This window comes from Giraffa tippelskirchi, chromosome 6 (genome assembly GCF_054371585.1).
Source record: "Giraffa tippelskirchi isolate mGirTip1 chromosome 6, T2T-mGirTip1v1.2.pri, whole genome shotgun sequence".
Lineage (NCBI taxonomy): Eukaryota > Metazoa > Chordata > Mammalia > Artiodactyla > Giraffidae > Giraffa > Giraffa tippelskirchi.
Window position 1 is genome coordinate 11556286 of NC_137280.1, and position 18960 is coordinate 11575245.

The 18960-nt window shown below is 49.8% G+C and overlaps 1 long non-coding RNA gene across 1 annotated transcript; it reads left to right on the top strand.

The window, feature by feature from the left end:
• Nucleotides 1-6104: 6104 nt before the first annotated feature.
• On the top strand, nucleotides 6105-11511 carry LOC145509060 (uncharacterized). Its single transcript, XR_014055831.1, has 2 exons — nucleotides 6105-7034; nucleotides 10453-11511. It is a non-coding gene; the product is annotated as an uncharacterized LOC145509060 (long non-coding RNA).
• The last annotated feature ends 7449 nt before the right edge of the window (nucleotides 11512-18960 follow it).

Here is an 18960-nt window from a genome sequence, read left to right on the forward strand (position 1 = left end):
TTGACCTTGAGGGGAAGTGAGGCTGTGTTTTGATATGGCTTCCTTTGTCTGGGTGGAGGAGGAGTGTGGAAGAGCTGGCTGTTCCTAGCATTGTGTTCTGTCTGGGGACCTTCCACAGGGACAAGCTTCCTTGGTAAGAGGGGCCAGGAAAGTACACGGTCTTTAGAAGGTAGATTTGGGTTTGAATTCTGACAGCTATGTGTGTGATCTTGGCCCTTGATTTTTCTGATGCTCATCTGAAATGTGGATAAGTATAGGGTTGTTATTTGTGTTAAATGGGGTGATAACACAAAGTCCCTGTATGGCCCAGCACATAGTAACACGCAACAGTTGATGGTTGTCAGTAATAGTAATACAATTATTGTTTCCTTCGTGGTGGGAGAATTAAAAAGAGTAATGGATATAAAGAGTTATCACAATGCCTGGTGCATGTTGAAAGTGTTAGTCTCTCTTCATCTGGCTAATTCCTGTTTATCCTTCAGCATTCTGCTTTAATGTGACAACCTTGGATAAATCTCTGATCCCAGTCTAAATTAACCCCCACCTCCTGTCAATTCTTTCTGATAGAACACAGTTCTTTTCCTTTATCATAATTATGTGCGTTAGTTTCTCAGTCATGTCTGACTCTTTGGGACCCCATAGACTGTAGCCTGCCAGGCTCCTCTGTCCTTGGAATTCTCCAGGTGAGAATACTGGAATGGGTTGCCATTCTCTTCTCCAGGGGATCTTCCTGACCCAGGGGTCAAACCCATGTCTCCTGCATTGTAGCGAGATTCTTTACCATCTGAGCCACCATATTACTACAGTTACTGTTGTCTGTATTGTTATTATTAGGCTTCCCTGGTGGCTCAGATGGTAAAGCGTCTGCCTGCAATGCGGGAGACCCGGGTTCAATCCCTGGGCTGGGAAGATCCCCTGGAGAAGGAAATGGCAACCCACTCCAGTACTGGAAAATCCCATGGACGGAGGAGCCTGGTAGGCTACAGTCTATGTGGTCGTAAAGAGTCGGAGACGACTGAGCGACTTCACTATTGTTATTTTTGGGTTGTTATTCATATAGCGTGCAGGCATTCCACACATGACCCTAAAAGACTTGGGTGCAAAGGCACTAACCGTGAACTGTGCTAGCAGGTGCCGCAGGGCCATCTCTGCCCACCTGTGTCGTGTTGCCCCCAGGAGCCCTGGTGGACTTGGTCCAGGTGTCTGGACTCTGCTCTAAGAATTGAGTCTCCTCCAGGATCCATTGTCTCTGACCATAATGATGTGGGATCTCCCAAGCCCTTCTCCGCTCTGGAACCCCGAGCCTCCTAAACTGTAGGGTAGAGGAAGCAGCCTTGCCCTGGCAGGTCAGGGACTCAAGGCTCTAGTCTTCACCCACTTTTTCTGGACTGAGGTATATTAAGCAAATCAGGTTATCTCCCTAAGTATCCTTTTTGTTATCTGTACAGTGAGGTCAATATAACTTACTAATCGCTCCTTCCCAGGACTGTATGAGGCTCAAGTGAGAGAAGGTAGAGACGACATCTGGTGTACTCTGGGCCTCCAGCTAGGGTTATTCAACAAAATACAGGATGCTGGATAAATCTGATTTGAGATATACACAAGAATTTGTTTAGTGTAAGTATATCCCAAATACTTATAAGACAAACTTATACTGAAAAACTTAACTTGCTGTTTAGCTGAAGTTCAAATTTAATTGGGAACCCTATGCTTTCATTTGCTAAATCTAGCACCCTGTCGCTAGCAAATGTCAGTTCCCTTCCTACCTTCTGGAAGCCTAGATTTGTAACCCTGACCACCTCCCAGGCCCCTGCAAAGCTCTCATGAATTCCCACCAAGGGATTTAGTCAACAAAGGCTTGCTGGGCTGGGAGAGGAGATTCATAAAGATGGAGGGGTAGCGGTTGGTTAATCAAAATTGTGGACCTGTATCATGAAATGGCCAAAGAAAGGTCAGGGGCTGCTCAAACACGAGCTGTTGGTGTGAGGGTGGCCATTGAGTCTCCGGAGCCTCCTTTTGGACTGGGAGCTCCAGAAGAACAGCGTCTGATCTCTTTCTGGAGCTGAAGGTGGTGTCTGTCCCCTCCCCGCTGGTTCTGCAGAGGAGGAGCTGGGTCACACACAGGTCAGGTCAGGGGAGAAGCTGGGACTGGTTGCTCTGTGCTCACCAGCCTCCTATCCCCACGCCTGCCTGAGCTCTGCTCAAACCTGCTCACACCTGTCCATGAATCAGCTCTGCTCTGGCTCCCCTGACGACAGAAGCCCTCCGGCCTACCCCACAGCAGAGATTCTTTTCTGGACTCTTCGGAAATGTAAAGGCGGAGGGCAGAGGGCTGCCTGGCCCATCTCAACAGACCCCTGGGTGCTGGGTCCTCTTCCTATCCACCCACCCCCGGCCCAAGCAGGGAGAGGGGCTGCAGAGCCCCTGTGTCCTGCTGTCCATCCAGCACCTCCCAGGCTTCGTTGGGCCTGCCGAAGCCCCCAGAGCCAGTTCCCCTGCCGGGGTGCGGGGAGGGATGACCTGCCCGTCAGAGTTGGGGGACAGCGGATGTGAGCAGATCAGTGTGGCAGGCTTTCCTCCTGCCTTTGGGGGGTACTTGGGGTGGAGGGAAGGTGAGGCTGCTGCCAGTGCTCTAGCAGCGGGAAGCTTCTCCCACACTGTATCGGGCCAGGTGGCTCGCAGGGGGCGGGCGGAGCGGGTCTCACCTTCGGGGAGAGCAGAGGCCCTGCTGTGTAGACCGGGGTCAGCTCTAGTGCAGATGCTGTCAGCTCACATTAGAGCTTCTTTGTGCCCTGTTCCTTCTCTGCGAGTTAGGTGTGATAAACCGCCAGAATCACGGGCTTGCTGTGAGCCGTGAGAAGATGCAGTTAAAGTGCTTAGTCCAGCACCTCGTGTTGATATGAGGAGGGAAGGGCCACTCTGAACTTGGGTTGAGATGGTTTCTCTGGAGTAAACGGGAAAGATTTCCATGACACCTTGCTTTACGCAGCTGTCCTGGGTGGGAGGTGGGGTGGTGGCAGGGTTCTGCTCTGCTCCCCTCTCCCTGACCTCCAGTGAGGGGTGTGTGTGTGTGTATGCGTGCGTGTGTGTGTGTGTAGTGTGGAAGGGGTGAAATTAGCTCACGGGCTCACAGCAAAGCCACCTGATCTTTATAAACTGAAAACCCGTCCCTGAAGAATTCCAACCAGAGGCACACCCGAAAGTCAATGCCAGAGAAATTGTCACACCCAGGATGGGCCACTGATGAAGGATGCTCCTGTCCTTCGTCCCAGATGGATTTGCATCTGCATGGAGGGACTGAATGGCAAATACACCCACTGATACAGACACAAAGAAAAAGTGTCTGACATGAGGGCGTCTTAGAAGAGGAAAGAGAGACATAGTATTTATTGGGTCCCTGGGGCTCTGCAAACATTACTTCATTTAGTCTTCATAAGAATCCTAGATCATAGATAGTTTTCCATCAGTTTGTAGAGATGGGGGTTCACAGGTTAAGCTAGAACCCTGATGTCACACAACTTGTAAGTGGGGGAGTCAGCATTCCCACACACAACCTTCTGCAGTCGCCTTCCGCAGCAGCACCTTCTGGCTCTCAGAGCCTTCCAAGCCGCTGCTCTGAGCCTGTGTCCATGGCAGAGGAGGACGCTGGTTGAGATCCCTTTTCTCACCAAACCCAGGGCAGCCCCAGCGCCCTTCCACAGACAGCCGGCCACTCCAGTCCTGCAGGGTGGGCGTGCAGGCCCCGCCCGTGGGCCCTCCCAGCACCATTCCAGCCGCTGTCCCTTGGGTCATCGTGGGCTCTTCGTGCCAGCTCATGTCGATCTCGGCCTGCAGTGGCTTGAAGCAGGGTTTAGATTCCCAGCCAGAGACTGAAGTCAGGCCGTGGCAGTGAGAGTGCGGAATCCTAGCCACTAGACCAGTGGCCGGTGGCAAGGCCCGCCCATCAGCTGTGTAGAAATGAATTTCGACAGAGAGATGGAAAGGAGTGAAACAAGTAATGTATTAGGAGAAAAGGGGACGTGCGAATAGACACATGGACAGGCTCAGAGAGAGAGTCGTGCTCTTGCGGTAATTTGAATCACATATGGGGCATTTAATCTAGGTTTCCTTTGGCCAGTCACCTTGCTTTGCCTGGTTCCGAGTCCATATTTGGTTTATCTCCAGATTCTCCTGTGTGTGTGTGTGCATCTTTTAGCCAAGATGAATTCAGTGAGGAGGCCTATGGATAGGTAGGTTGACATCACTTACTATGGGGTGACATCACCTCCCTTTTTTGACTTCCAAGGAGCCTTTCTGTGCACATGTAGTCAAGGAGGTTTCCTTGTCTTTGAGAATGAGGAATATGTAGTCTTTTATCTCTTATCTGGGCAAGGCTCAGCTGTCTCCTGCTCCTGCTATTTTGGAGTATCTGTCCACAGGGCGAGGGAACTCCAGCTGCTCAGCCTGGGGCCCGTCTATCTCCTGCCTGAAGGTGTGTCTAGGCCCCGCTCCCCCTTTAGAATGTGGATGCTGGGCTCAAGTAGGCAGCATCAGGTGCCTGACGGGCTTCCTGGGGAGGTTTATCATTGATGTGAGGCAGTTTTCCATTAGTGACGCATACTTGCGGGTCAATCATTGCTCTCTCCTCTGTTAAATGTTAGTACTTCTGAGACAGGTGACTCCACACTTCACTGTAAATTTATTTTCGGGATCACCTTTTTCTTTGTCCAGAAGGATGGGCTAGACTTTTCCAGTTGTCTGGGGTTTTGACTAAAATCCAAAGCCTAGAACAATAGGTGACCCCTCCTTGCCTCCTGCTCCCACTTCTACCAACACACATATTTTAAAGAGAGATGCTAGACCATTCATGAAGAACTTGCTAAGAAGTATCCAAACCAGTCTGGCAACTTCTGGTCTTGGAACATCACCCACCTCCAGCCTAGATCTAAGAAACTCTAAAGATTGCTCAGAGATCTGAGGATTTCTTTAATGAGAAAAACATGCCACCTTGGGTGGCTTCATGAAACTATTTCTTGAATATGGCATTCACTTCCAGAATTTGTTGGGCCGTGGCTGGAATGTTGCCTTGGGGTCCAAAGTGACCTGACTGATACCCTGGGAGATACCTAGACTCGTGGGTCTTGAAAACTTCCCACCCAAGATTTCCACCTGCTCAGGAAGGGACACCCCAGTAAAAAAAAAGTGCCTCTCTGGGCTTAACTTTCAAGCAGGAGCTAAGGGATGTTTGTAGAATGTTAGCTGGAGGGGGCATCACCCATGTCTCCTGGGTCAGAGAACAGGGCAGTGCTGGGGATCCCCAGCAAGGGGTCTTCAAGAACCCACCAATGGCCCCCTTGAAGAATAGGGGAAAAGCCTGCCTATAGACGATTGGCAAAGATATGCCCTAATCTCCAGAACCTGTGATTATATTGCCTTAATTACAAAAAGGACTTTGCAGATGTGATTAAGTTAAGGATCTTGAAATGGGAAAATTATCCTGATTAGCCAGGCAGGCCCAATATAACCACAAGAGTCATTTTAAGAGAGGGATGAGAACAGAAGTCAGAGAGGAGATGGTGCTGGCTTGGAAGATGGTGGAGAGGGCCACACGCCAAGAAATGCAGGTAGGTCCTAAATGCCGAGAGAGGCCAGGAGAGGGATTTTCCCTTGGAGCCTCCAGAAGGAATGCAGTCCATTTCAGACTTCAGATCTCAAGAACTGTGACAGAATCAATGTCTGTTGCTCTAAGCCTCTAATTTGGTGGCAGTTTGTTAGGGCAGCGATGGGTAACAAATTCACCTTCTATGACTTGGAGGCATTCGGCAGCCAGCGTATCTCTGCCAGAGGAAACACAGGCTGCCCAAATATGGCAGGCCACATTCTTATGCCAAGAAGTTATTCATTGTTTATTTGACAGTCAAGTTGAACTGGGTGTCCTGTTTTTTTATTTGCTAATTCTGGCCAGAGAGGAGTAGAAAATCCATTATCTAGAAAGACACTTGCCCCCTCTGCTTCTCATCTCTCTTCAGGGCTCCACACCTGCAGATGCAAAGCAGGAAGTGAATATAGAAGGAGTAGAAAGTCAGGCGGAAGAGCCACTGACCCTCCCCCGGGCGGGTGTCTGTGTCAGCTGTGGGGCCAAAGAAGAAGAGGGGATGAGCCTTGAGCTGGCTAAGATGAAGGTTTTCACTTAGATTGGCCTGGAATATTTAATATCTGAAAATCAGAATCATTGGTTAATATCTGAAAGTGACCAGAGCATTTTGGGACCTTCCCAAGATATTATCCCAGGACGAGAAGAGAAAACCAAGAGCAAAGGTTTGAAAGGCAAGGGGGAGGAAAAAGGAAAGGTGACGTCCAGTTACACAATCGGTCCAGGCAGGGAACCAGCGCCCTCTCTTTACCCAACCATCACGCTCTCCTCTGCTGAGCTGCTATCACCTCTCTTGGGAAACGTGACACCTGCATCTGAGCCTGCCATAATTTTACTAGATTGCTTTGTTTCTGGGCCACGAAGGATGCCCCGGCACCACAGTGAGGGGAGCTGCAGCTGCATCACTTCAGTCGTGTCCGACTCTGTGTGACCCCATAGACGGCAGCCCATCAGGCCGCTCTGTCCCTGGGATTCTCCAGGCAAGAACACTGGAGTGGGCTGCCAAGCGAGGGGAGAGGGTGAGGAAAGGGCAGAAATTCCAGAGGGGACCTCAGGAATAAGGAGGACCATGTGTGGACTGAACGACCTTTCGTGGCCTGGCCATCTCTCGGGACTGGGCCTGAGCCGCTTTGGTGAACCAGGCCCAAACTCCACCACCAAAAAGGAAAATACAGTGAGACTGAAGGGTGTGTGCCTGGAGTTTTCCGGACAGGCCCTGTGAAAATCCCCCCAAGCAGGCCTCTCCCCCAAATTCCACGTGATGACTGTGTTGTCTGCAGGGAATGGCTTAGAACATTCTCTCCACCTGGGTTTTCTTGACGTAAGCAGATGGGATGGCTTCTGTCTGACTCACCCTAAGCCTGACCTATTTGTGAAATGCTCTCTCTACAAAAAGCTGGAGGTAAGTGCAGAGGATTATACATTTACGATCCCTGTGTAGACAGGATTGCCTAACCCTCTCATTTCAGCTGCTCCCTGCCCTACACGTGGTCAGTGAAGGCTGACCACATGCTGGCGAGTGTCTAATGGCCTAACCTACTGGCTCCAGCAGTGCTTGCCAGGAGTGTGGGGGTGAGGGTGGGAGATGGGGCCTGGGGGAGGGCTTGCAAAGTGCAGGAGCAGCAGGCTGGGGGAGGCTGTGAGCACCCAGAGATCCATGTCTGATGCTGCCTCTGCTCTGAGGTAGCCCAGAAACCTCGTCAGGATGAAGGGCTGCAGGTATATCAGCACAGTGGGAGCCAGTGTGATATAGTGGAGGAGCTGGGGCTTCCCACTCAGATCTGGGTTTTTTTCTGCCATTTTATTTACTGTGTGGTGGTGACTTTTCACATGCTCTTCCAGAACCTCTTGCCTCATTTACCAAATGGCTGTATGATCTGCCCTTTATGGCTCTCAGACCTCATACAAGAGTAAAAGAAACGTTACCTGTGTGAGGTTATTACATACTGTGACATGCTCCACCAAAAATGTTTGAAAAGTGCTGGGAGAGCTTGACATGAGGTTTCTGAAAATTTGCCTTTCCCACGGGTAGAAGTAGGAAGGGCGGCTATTTATGTCAAGTGACAGGTGATGCTTAACGTGGTCTGGGCGAGCTGAGCCCACCACAGACCCACCCTCCAGTCTGCCCAGACTCTCCCAGCTGCCTGCCCACAGGGCTTGGGCGGGGAGCCCAGTGGACCCGACCCGGCTCCCACCAGGTGATAAGAACGGCCGCCGCTACCGACACTGCGGACTTGCTGGTGCCCGAGAAGGTCTCCATCTCCCCTCTGAGTCCCGCCAAGCAGGAGGCAGCGTTCCGGGGCCCGGTAGCCCCTTGCTGGGCTCTGCCATGAGCTTTCCTGCCAGAAGCTGCTCTGTAGACCTGGAATTCCTATCAGATAGGAACTCTGAGATTTCTCCCTTGGGAGCTAGCGGCGCCCACAGGGCCCGGTACAGAGGCTGCTGCTCCGTGGGGCACCGGCAGGTTTCTACGGGTGCAGAGCAAGGGCATTCTCAGGGAAACCAGGGAGGCCCTTCGCCAGGCAGCTGTCTTCGGTGATCCCCATGGTTCTGGAGTCTAAACGCTAATGATTATCACAGGAACTGCCTCACAGCCTAGGCAGTCGTTGACTTGTGAATCCATGCAGGAATCGGTGCTGAGTTGTCTCTATTTCCCCTCAGTGGTCCGTCTTTCTGCCTGGGCATGAGTGGACATTGTGGGCACATTGCCTGGTGGCACCTTGCGGCCCTCTCTGTTTGCAGAGTGCCATTCTGCCGATGTTGGGGAGCTGTGTTTTGTCTTAAGTCAAAGAGATCTGGGTGTGAACTCCTTGTTCTACGTATTACTGGCACCATGATTTGAGTAAGTTGATTAATCTAAGACGCACTCACCTTGTCCGTAAATGGGAAGAAGAGCAGACTCACCTCGTGAGGTTGTAGGGAGGCCTAAGTGAAGAATCCACTGGAAGCACATGGCAAGAGCCTGGCCATGTCCAGCTCACCAAAAGCAGTGTCTATTGTTCTCTTAAAGAGAAAGCGAAGTTGCTCATTCGTGTCTGACTCTTTGTGACCCCGTGGACCATAGCCTACCAGGCTCCTCCGTCCATGGGATTCTCCAGGCAAGAGGACTGGAGTGGGTTGCCATTTCCTTCTAAATCAACCGTTAAATTCATTGATGTAATATAAAAATAATGGTTCAGATCTGTGTGACACTTTCACCTTTCTTATGCCCAGCACAGGGCAAGCACTGAGTATTAGCTACTATAGTTAATAATAATATTGAGAGCAGCAGGCCTTACACAGGTGTGAAGGGTGATATCATCACCCAAGCCTTGACTGGGCCTCTTAATCTAGGGCCCTTGGACCCCTTGATGGTCTGTGGGTTGAATCTGTGGGGTTTGTGACCTTGGATAGGAAAAAAATTAGACCGTTTATTCTTACAAACCTCTAACTGAAATGAAGAATCTCCTTCAATGATGAATGTAGGCAACAACATACACTAGTAATAACAACATCTGTGATTTTTACACCAACAGCAGTCCACATAAAATACTGGCTATGCTTGATGCTACAAAACTAGAGAGTAAATCTGCTGTTAGAACTTGTTTTTTAATGTGTTAATAAAGAAGCACTATTTTGATACTTACATTTCAGTGTAAGTGGGTTTTTTACAAACTACTTTATATTTTATTTTATACTGTTAAGAACATGATCCTGGACAGGATCAGGCTTCACCAGACTGACTGCTGAAGGCGTCCAGGGTATGAGAAGGTTAAGAATTTACAGAGTGCAGAGGCAGACCCCAAGACCGAATTTACAGAGTGCAGAGGCAGACCCCAAGACCGAATGTACAGAGTGCAGAGGCAGACCCCAAGACCGAATTTACAGAGTGCAGAGGCAGACCCCAAGACCGAATGTACAGAGTGCAGAGGCAGACCCCAAGACCGAATTTACAGAGTGCAGAGGCAGACCCCAAGACCGAATTTACAGAGTGCAGAGGCAGACCCCAAGACCGAATTTACAGAGTGCAGAGGCAGACCCCAAGACCGAATTTACAGAGTGCAGAGGCAGACCCCAAGACCGAATTTACAGAGTGCAGAGGCAGACCCCAAGACCGAATGTACAGAGTGCAGAGGCAGACCCCAAGACCGAATTTACAGAGTGCAGAGGCAGACCCCAAGACCGAATTTACAGAGTGCAGAGGCAGACCCCAAGACCGAATTTACAGAGTGCAGAGGCAGACCCCAAGACCGAATTTACAGAGTGCAGAGGCAGACCCCAAGACCGAATTTACAGAGTGCAGAGGCAGACCCCAAGACCGAATTTACAGAGTGCAGAGGCAGACCCCAAGACCGAATTTACAGAGTGCAGAGGCAGACCCCAAGACCGAATGTACAGAGTGCAGAGGCAGACCCCAAGACCGAATTTACAGAGTGCAGAGGCAGACCCCAAGACCGAATTTACAGAGTGCAGAGGCAGTCCCCAAGACCGAATTTACAGAGTGCAGAGGCAGTCCCCAAGACCACCCTCACTTCTGATGCCAACTGCAAGAGGTGAGGTCCCCAAGACCACCCTCAGTTTTTCGTTTTTGTTTTTCAATTGAAGTATAGTTGATTTATAATGTCCAGGTGTATAGCAAACTGATTCAGTTATACATATATATATATATGTATTCATTTTCCTATTCCTTTCCATTATGCAAAATATTAAATATAGTTCTCTGCATGATACAATAGGTCCTTGTTGTTTATTTTATATAGTAGTGTGTATCTGTTAATCCCAAATTCCAAATTTATCTCTTCCCCCACTTTCCCTCTGGTAACCATAAGTTTGTTTTCTAGGTCTGGGCTTCACATGTGGCTCGGTGGTAAAGAATCCAGCTGCCAATCTAGGAGGCAGCTGCCATGCAGGAGAGGCGTGTTTGATCCCTAGATTGAGAAGATCCCTTGGAGGAGGAAATGTCAACCCACTCCAGTATTCTTGCCGGGATAATCCTATGGACACAGAAGCCTGGAAGGCTACAGTCCATGGGGTCGCAAAGAGTCAGACAGCTGAGCCGACAGAGCACTCACGCACGAGTTTATTTCTGTCTTGTAAACAAGTTACTTTGTATAATTTAGATTCCACGTGTAAGTGATATCATATGATATTTGCCTTTCTCTGTCTGACTTACTTCACCTAGTATGATAATCTCTGTGGTCCATCATTGTTGCTGAGACCACCTTCAATTTTGCTAAATTACTAGAAGAACTTACAGAATTTAACTGAGCTGTTATAGCTACAGTTTATTACCATGACTCAACCAAGGGAAGAAACACCTGTAGCAGAAATTCCCAAGAGGGAAACTTCCGGCTGTCCTCTCCCAGTGGAGTCACGGACAGCACCAGCTTCTCCTGGCAATGATGTGTGACAATGCGCCTGGGATATTGCCAACCAGGGAAGCCCACCTGAGCCTTGTTCTCCAGAATTTTCCTTTGGCTCAGTCAGGTAGCCAGAGTGGACCACCTGCTGGGCTGACCTTTCATTTCCAGCCCTCTGGAGGTTGAGCGTCTCCATGTAGCCCAAGTCCCCACCATAAATCACGGTGGGGTCCAAGGCCCCAGGGAAATGCTTATCAGTCAGGATAGTTTAAGAATTTTAGCCATACCTTGCAGGAGCTGCCTGCCTTTGGGGAAGGTTCTACTCTGGAAACAGCCTTGGAGGAGCCATCTTGGAGGCAAATGAGTGTGGGGGTGGGGTGGGAATCAGCCAACACACATAGCTGTAGCTACTGAAACCTGGTTTAGAGGAAGATTTTCTTTTTCTGCACCCAGCAAAGATGATGTAGAGTTCATTGTTTCTAGAGGCAACTGAATAATGACAATGATTAAAAACATCACTTGGACTTGGCTCCACACCTACCACTTTCCAAAGTATATTTGCAAATGTTGCATATGTTAATTCTCAAAAGAGGTGGAAAGAAGGATTACTGTTAAACCCCAGAAGTGGGGGGCCCTGGTGGGGGGGCAGACTGCAGACCGTCCTGGCCTCCTCCCTGCCCTGGACTGCCCCCATGCTTCCTTCTGGGCTGTTCAGACAGAGTGGATCCTGTGGCCAAGATGATCAGCAGGTATTTTGCAGAATCAGATTACCCGGTCATGCCTGGGTGGTGCTAGGAGCTTAGCCAGCTTTGGAGATGGGGTTCACCGGCCAGGTGATTACATGAGATCACCAGTTGCGGATGCGACCAGCTTACATGTGGGAAAGCGTGGAGTCTTCTGGGCCCAATGTGTTTTGACTCACCTAAAGTGAACCTGGAGTCATGACCTTATCCTCAGGTTTGGTGTAAATTACATGCCGTCAGTCTCTATGTTAACATTGAAAAGCCACTCTTTCAGGACCCTGTTGCTGGGTTAGGTCATTTCTACAGGTCTTTGAGGGCTGAGGCGCTGCCCCCTCTGCAGGAACCTGTGATCCCTGAAGGGCAGAAGTGCAGGGGCCGACCAGCACTGGCCTATAGGCGGGCACAGATGGCCTTTTGGGGAGTGGCTTAGATCCAGAGAGCTTTGTTTCCCTGAAGAGCACATCTGTGCTCACAAGCCTACTTGCATATAATTTGTGCAGTAGATGCAACTATTTTATGGCGGTCTGTGTGGTTTTTTAAAAGCTGCCTTTACAAAGGATCTGTTCAAATGACCATTCTCTCCTTCTCCTCCTCTGTGATGCTGTCCATAATTATTTGGAACAAGCTCTTTCAGATAGTCATCTCCACACCCTTGGGCCCTCATCACGCAGCTGGACTACAGCTCTGTGGGGCAAGGCCTGCTCTGGCCCATGCATCTCAGCACCACCAGCAGTGCCTGGCATAGTGTGGGCACGTGGCAGATACTTGTTGAATGAATAAGAGGAATGAATTCTATGAGGTCACTCACTGTATTTATTTCCTGTGCCTCCTGTAAAAGTTGCCAGAAACTGGGTGGCTTAAAACAACAGAAACAACAGAAATTTGTTCTCTTAGAGTTCTGGTGGCCGTTAAGTGCACAGTCAGTATCACTGGGCTGAATTTGTTGCAGGGAGGAAGACAATTCCGACTCCACGTTGGAACTGTTCCTTTGACTTGCTTTTCATTGCTTATGTTATTATAATCATACTTAATAGCTTGGCTCAGAGGATGCTGCCCCTCTGCTTGACTGTAAACTGTTCACCTCACAGATAATCTGTCACTGCCCACCTGTTGTTCAGTCGCTCAGTCATGCCCGACTCTTTTCGACCTCATGGATCGCAGCACCCCAGGTCTCCCTATCCATCACCAACTCCCGGAGTTTACTCAAACTCATGTCCATTGAGTCATTGATGCCATCCAACCATCTCATCCTCTGTCGTCCCCTTCTCCTCCCGCCTTCAATCTTTCCCTGCATCAGGGTCTTTTCCAATGAGTTAGTTCTTCACGTCAGATGGCCAAAGTATTGGAGTTTCAGCTTCAGCATCAGTCCTTCCAAAGAATATTCAGGATTGATTTCCTTTAGGACGGACTGGTTGGATCTCCTTGCAGTCCAAGGGACTCTCAAGAGTCTTCTCCTACACCATGATTCAAAGGCATCAATTCTTCAGTGCTCAGCTTTCTTTATGGTCGAACTCTCACATCCATACATGACTACTGGAAAAACCATAGCTTTGATTAGATGACCTTTGTTGGCAAAGTCTCTGCTTTTTAATATGCTGTCTAGGTTGATCATAGCTTTTCTTCCAAGGAGCAAGCGTCTTTTAAAAATTTCATGGCTGCAGTCACCATCTGCAGTGATTTTGGAGCCAAAGAAAATACAAGCCCCCGTGTGAATGGCTACAAAAAAGGAAGAGAGTAACACACCCCTTTCCAAAGGCTGGCTCCTCCTGAAGATGCTTTGCAAGACTGAAGACCCTCTTTGCTTCCTCACTGCCTCTCCCTCTCTAGTCTGCCTTTTGACTTGAGTTCCTCATTCTTCTCTCTCTTTGGCTCCATAAAAGAACCTGGCATCCAGACCTCAACAAGATAGTTACTTCGAGGCGCTGGCCTGCCACCTTCTTGGTCAGCTGGCTTCCCGAATGAAGTCGTTTTCCTGGCCTCAACACCTGTCTCTTGGATTCACTGCCCTGTCCTGTGGCGAGCAGAGCAAGCTTGGACTTGGTAACAAAATCAAGGTGTCAGCAGAGATAAGACGCTCCGGGGGTCCTAGGGGAGAATCTGTTCCCTGTGTCTTCTAACTTCTGCAGCCTTCCTCGGTTTTGGCCACTTCACTCCAGTATCTGCCCCTGTGGTCTCATCGCCTTCTCTTCTGTGTGAGTCAAATCTCCCTCTTATAAGGACTCATGTGATTGCATTTGGGGCTCACCAGGACAGCCAGTGTAATCTCCCCACTTCAAGACCCTTAATGACACCTACAAAATTCTCCTGCCTCCCTTTTTCTCTGTATAAGGTAGCACTCACAAGTTCTAGGTGTAGGAAGTGGAAATCTGGGGGCCATGGTTCAGCCTACTATGCTCACATAGGGGATGGAAACCCACCCAAGGCTGGGCAGGCCCTCAGTGAGCAGTGTGGTTGGGGGGCGGGGAAGGATGCTTATGTCCCTGAATACTGCAAATTCAGGGCAAGTGTCACAGAGGTCTCTGCTTCACGGGGGAGGCCTCATGCCCACATCTGGGGACTATATTACTACGAACAGGTGAGAACCAGGTGTAACCACCACCTGTCACCCTCAGAGTCTGCTTTCAGAAGACCCATACTCGCCCTCCCCAGAGCACGTCCTCGACCTGAATCTCAGGTGGCAGTGACAGGTTCGGGAAAGGCATCCCTTCCCAGGAGGACCCTAGGTCTAGGGCTTCCTGGGGGTGTCTCTGTGGGGAACTCCATCTCTTTCTGACTGAGAAAATAAGTCATCCTCCCCTTGCCCGCCCACAGCCTGGTAAGTGAGGGGTGGGTAGAAGCAGCAGACAAGGCTGTAGTGATAAGTTGGAAAGGTCAGATGCCAGCTGAAGAAAGGTCAGATAAGGAAGAACCCACACCAAGCTGTCAGGCTAAGCTTGGAGCAAGTTTTGCTTCTTCTGATCCCCAGGACCTGCAGATTCTGCTGCTACCCTCTGTCCCCAAACAGATGATGAAAAAAAAGGCTGTAAGAAAATAGACAGGGTCTGGTTGGCTGGATTTAGCGGGTCTATCCATGCTCACTCGCCTTCCAGTTACCTTCCTACTGGATGCCCTGTTTCTCAATGGTTCTGAATAGTGTTTCAACCTATGGCTTAGGGACCTGTGTCATTGAAATCTTTTATTCCCTATTTGTGGATTTTCTCTAAATGTTCACTGGTCTGACGGTTGCTGTGGCTGGGCTTCCCGTGCTGAGTCCCCAGAGAAAAGTGAGACTCAAGTAGAGCGTGATTCCAGGATCGCTCTGCCCAGGTCTGTCCTAAACACCCAGCCAGGGAAGAGTTGGGTGGGGGTGGGGTGGGCGCGAGGCACCTCTTGATCCCAGCAGGCAGGTGTCCTCCTGAATTGGCTGCCCTCTCTGGGGAGCATTGCCTCTGATGAGCCCCAGCAAAGTCTCTCTCCGTTTGTGCGTAGCTCCCTCTGACCTGATTCACCCTCAGAAGTCACTGCGAGCCATTGCAGGGTGCCTGGCCAAGTCTTGAGTGGAGAATCAGGTGGCCTTAGGTGGCCTTTTGCCCTGGATCGCTGAGTTTTCACAGGCAGGACAGCATCCCTGGGCCTCCCTCTGCTGTTCTAAAATGGGACGGGGTGAAAGAGGCTGAAAAACAAGGATCTTTCCAGCGCTGCCCCCCAGGCATCTGCGGGATTAGAATCAGCTCGAGAACCCAGTCTGGGTCTGAAAGCCCAGGTTTATTCTAAAAGAGCAGGTGATACACGGCTCTACATCTGTCTGAACGGTGTCCATCGTGTTTCATTTATTCCAGGACCAGTGAAGGACTGGCTTAGGCCATGCATTTCAGAGAGTGGAGACCAGGTTCCCTGGGGTGCACTCAAGTATGGGGGCCACAGTGGAGCTGAGGAAGGGGGTGAGGTTGGAAGGCTGTCTGCATCCTCCCCTTCTGCCCTGTCTTCACTGCAGGGTGGCGGGGGGAATCTCACCTCCGTTTTCTGAGAAGAGTCTCAATGGATATGCCAGGAGGTGGCTGCTCTAATAAAATACACAGAACGGTGGTTTAAACAATAGAAATGCATTTCTGACAGTTCTGGAGTCTAGGTTGCCTGCATGGTCAGGTTCTGGTGAGGGCTCTCTTCCTGGTGGAAACAAAAAGAACAGTGTTGCTCATCATCCCATTATACAAAGGGTTAAATTACAGCCCACTGCAGTCACTCAGGACAGTGCACCCGGAGGGGAACTCAGGATGGGAAAACAGGGTGAGGCGCTCTGTGCTTTGAATCAACAGGCCCCTAGATAGATAAGATGCATTTCTAAGGAAGAATTTCAATGGCCCTGGATTCTTGAGTCTTCCCATACTAGAAAAGCACTAAAATCATTAACTTCAGATATGTGTTCTTTGTGATTAGCAGTCATCTTTTACCAAGATGTATGCTTGACTACCTGTCTTTCCTAGTCCCAAAATTCATTTATATACTGGCTCCTCCCAGACCTCTTGGGAGTATCTGAGAGGCTGATTCCTGGGCTATAGTGCTCAGTGTGTGTGTGCTTAGTTGCTCAGTCATGTCTGACTTTTTGCAACCTCATAGAGTTGTAGTCTGCCAGGCTCCTCTGTCCATCGGGATTACCCAGGCAAGAATACCAGAGTGGGTTGCCATGCCCTTCTCCGTGGGATCTTCACAACCCAGGGATCAAACCCAGGTCTCCCACATTGCAGCCACCAGGGAAGCCCATAGTGCTCAGTAAGATCCCTGAAAACACCTAAGTCACAGCTTTTATGTTTTTTTTTTTCTTTCAGTTGATGCTGTTTTTCAGACTGTCTCCTTGCTGTGTCTTCACATGGTGGAGAGAGAGCCTCTCTTGTGTCTCTTTCTATAAGGGCACTAATCCCATTCATGAGGGCTTCACCCTCAAGACCTCATCTAAACCTAGACACCTCTCAAAGGCCCATTTCCAAAGGCATCGCCTTGTGGATATCGCGTTGGGAATCAGGTGTCCACGTGTGAATTTTGAGGGGACACAAACAGCACTGTTCCTGAGGGGCAATGGGGCAGCATCTCTCCTGCTGCCCCCGGGGCCAGGTGTCTCCTAGCAAGTGAGTGTGGACGTGAGAGTGGGTACAAAGAGGGCTTCCACTCCCAACCTCTTCCCTGAGAATAAGCTTTGTCTGTACAGAATGGCAGCCAGTTTACATGTGTCAATTCATCCTTGTCTCTCCATCCTCCCAAGACACCCTGAGCTCCTCCTGGGTGCCGCATCCCATAGCAGAGAGAGGAGGGGGGTGAGTCGGTCCTGGAGCCTGCCCTCTAGGGACTCTTGCTGGCAGGGAAGACCCTCAGGTGAGCCCGGTGTGGGAGATCCAGCAAGAGAAGCCAGTAGAAGGTTTAGACTTGAGGTGTTCCTTACCACTGCTAGGTCATGCCACGTGCTAATCCCTCTGCCCAAACCTCATTCTCCTCTTTACCTAGGGAGCTCCTACTTATCTTTCAGGTGCCCATGGAATTCTTCCCTGAGGTGCTCCCGTTCATGCTTCTAGTTCCTGTTGACATCTCTTAGCTTTCTTTCCTTTTCCTCTTCCTCCCACAGAGCGGAGGCTGTGTCTGTCTTGTTTTACCCCAGTGTCTGGGACACAGTAAGCTGGTAGCCCATGCTTATTGGATCATTGAAAGAAGCTGTTACACAGAGGAGGCACTGGTTAACTTTATCAGGCATGAATCAGGGAGGGCTTTCTGGAGGAGGTGATGGCTAAAGGAAGAACAGAAGTTTGCTGGGTGTTCTAGGCAGTGGGAACAGAAAGTGCAAAGGCCCAGAGTGGTAGCATCACATGGAAGGACGGTGTTGTTGGGATGCAGAAGAAAGAGCAGCAGGGGCAGGATGTGCCCTTGGAAGGCCCAGCAGATGTGTTCAGAAGCTGGGGGTGGGGATTAGAAGGGGCACAATGGCATTGCTCTGGAGGCAGTGCTAAGTGGATTGAGGGCTGCCAGTCTGGAGCAAGGAGGCCAGTCAGGAGACTAGTGTGATGTGCCAGGAAAGAAACATGAGCCCTGAACCCAGGCAGCAGCTGTGAGGATGGGGAGGGGGAATGGATCTGTGGTTTCAGGCTGGAGCCCTGGGGTTTAAGGACTAATCCAATGTGGCAGAAGGAACAGTGGAGAGTGGAAGGTGATGCCACCAACTTGAACCATAGACCCAAGAAGAACGACTTTGAGAAAGTTGGGGTGAGAAGATCTAGATCAGCTCTGTTTTAGACACAATGAGTTTGAGAATCCTTGTGTAGCAAACAGTTTTTATATTTGAGTCCAGAGCTCAAGGGAGGGTTCAGAGCAGGAGGTTAGATTTGGACTCCTGGATATATATGTGTATATATGGAAATTTAAACAGTAGGGATGGATGAGACTGCCGGGGAGAGGCTGTGGAGTAGGACCAGAAGTCTGGGCATAAAACCCTCAGGGAAGTAAAAACCCAAGATACCTTCAGAGGAAGAGGATCCAGGAGAGGACAGTAAGAAAGATCTGTCCCTCTGCCCTCCTTGACATAAGTATGCGGGCCCTTCCATTCTGGAGAGTGGATCTAGACAGTGGAAGCCAGTGGTGGTATCCCTAATTCCCCTGGTCAGTGAGTGGTTTAGGAATGGACATGTGACCCATCCTGACCAATGAAACATGAGAGGAAGAGTTCTAAAGGGTTTCTGGGAAAGGTTTCCTATTCTAAAGACGGAGGCGAGGATGAGATTCTGTTTGACCTCTGGGTTTTGTCCAGTCTGTATGGGATACCAGGAACAGTTTGCAGCTATCTTATGACCTTAAGGAAATCCAGCCCTAGGAGCAGGTCCACATGCCAGCGCTGGTGGAGAGGAGAAAAGGAAAGGACTGGGATCTTTGGTGACACTGGTGACCTACTATCACAGCCATCTCTGGAATCCACTCTTCCACCGAGCCTTCCCCTGTGTGATGTAATGAGCTGTATTTGTTTTAGGCAGCTTGGATTAGGTTTTCTGTTACTTTCTATTAGAGTAACCAAGGGAGGAAAATATTTCAGCAGTCATACTCCTCAGAAATCTGTTATTAAAAAAAAAAAACAAACCCACAGGATACCGTCTATTGGATTTGACAGTCTGGTGGTCACAGGGCAAATTCAGTAGACAGATGGGCAGAGGCTGACCAGAGAGTAAAAGGTAAGGGGCAGGCGTGAAAGTAAAGACCAGTAATGTAGACAACCCCTTTCAGAAGCTTGGTTGAG